Genomic DNA, 1,913 nt, shown 5'->3' with positions numbered 1-1,913 from the left:
AAAAAACATTTTCTAATTAATTCCTCCTTTATCCTTCTTTAAAAACATTTTATTTCTTCAACCAGCACACTGAGGATTAGTGCTATGGGTATTACCACAGTGCCCTATGAAAAAACTTGGCTTCCAGAGGAGTCATACCTTGCATACCTTGGAGTCATACCCCAAATTGGCTCTGCATGATTGATTTTACAGTGGGCACTAAAATTCTTCTGAAACAAGGCTGTGTACCTTTGAGAACATTCACATTTAACCTTGTGAGCTCACTTCTACAAGAACAATGAACTTATTTGTCAGCTGCCAGGGGGAAAATCAGCTTAATGTAAAGAATTAATTAAATCAGGTTGACAGAAGCCAATATCTCAATGTTTTTAAATTAAAATTTATTTAAAGGAATAAGTATGGGTGCATTACATAAACCTAATGGTTCTTCTAAGCTTCAAAAAGCACTCATTTCAAAAGTATTCACTTTTTTTTTTCTTGAGACGGAGTCTTGCTGTCGCCCAGGCTGGAGTGCGGTGGCCTGATCTCGGCTCACTGCCAGCTCCATCTCCTGGGTTCACGCCATTCTCTCGCCTCAGCCTCCCGAGCAGCTGGGACTACAGGCGCCCGCCACATCGCCCAGCTAATTCTTTGTATTTTTAGTAGAGACGGGGTTTCACTGTGTTAACCAGGATGGTCTCAATCTCCTGACCTCGTGATCCGCCTGCCTCGGCCTCCCAAAGTGCTGGGACTACAGGCGTGAGCCACCGCGCCCGGCCCAAAAGCATTTCCTGTTAAGGCTGCCTCATTTTTCAGCTTTGTTGTAGTTGAGATTCTGATGTTCACCTAACAAAGTCCCTGACAAAACAGACTTCCTTCAATCCAGGTCATAATTTGAAACGTTATACAATAATGAGATTTAAGTGATGAATGGAAAGAAAAGTAGGAGACTGAAAAGATATCAGAAATTTCTATTTGTTTTTAGATTCAGAAAAATATAATTACAGGCCAACATGGGTCTGACAGAGAGGAAGGACGTCAGCAGTTACTTGAATGTAACCCCTTCCCAGCATTTCCAAAGACCTGCAATGTGCTCATTGTGATCCAAGGGCCTTGTTACCTAGTTTCTAGGTGATCTACAGAATTGAAACAACCCAGCACAACTTTATTTCTTGAGAAGATGAACCCTTAACTATGAAGGTGCAGAAAGGAAGTCTTCAACTGCTCACTCACCATGGCTACAGTATTCAAATGCAACAATCATTCAGATAAATAAAACCTGTGAGAAAAAGCCAACAGGTGGGCAAGCAAAGCGGCAGTGATTCATACTTTCAGTTAACCAATTGAACAGTGGTGCTTCCTTCTAAAGAAGTTGTTCATTGATTTTTGTTTTTTAAGAAACAGAAAAGCAGCAGTATAATGAAAGAACATTGGCTGAAGGTCTATCCAGCCTGTTAACTACGGTTTAGTACTTCCAGAATCCTGAGTAACAACACATGACCTGTGTGATAAGAGCACAGAACACATGAACAACCAAAAGATTCTAAGCTCAGCCTCTTTCCCTATAGTATTTACAGAATAATTTTAAATTTCAGTTTCACCTCCACTACTTCAACGATTTTACCCTGTAAATTGCTGAAGGTCTTTGTGAACTGTCGAACAGCAAAAACAAAAAGTAGAGGTATCTAGATTATAAACTTCAACCAAAAGTAGTCCTTGAGTAATTAAAATGTTACTTCATTATGTTCTTTTTAAAAGAAAATTACTCAGAAGTCCACATTCTTTACATGCCTTCACCCTGTTGAGCTAAACAGGTCAAAAGTATAATAAACTCAACATTATTTTTAACTTGCATTATTGGTGGTGCCAAATGAGAAAAGAGCTGTTTTTGCCACTTTGGGCTGGATGATTAAAAAAAAAAAGAGAGAGAGAGC

This window comes from Gorilla gorilla, chromosome 15 (assembly GCF_029281585.2).
Source record: "Gorilla gorilla gorilla isolate KB3781 chromosome 15, NHGRI_mGorGor1-v2.1_pri, whole genome shotgun sequence".
Lineage (NCBI taxonomy): Eukaryota > Metazoa > Chordata > Mammalia > Primates > Hominidae > Gorilla > Gorilla gorilla.
This window is presented reverse-complemented; position numbering follows the sequence as displayed.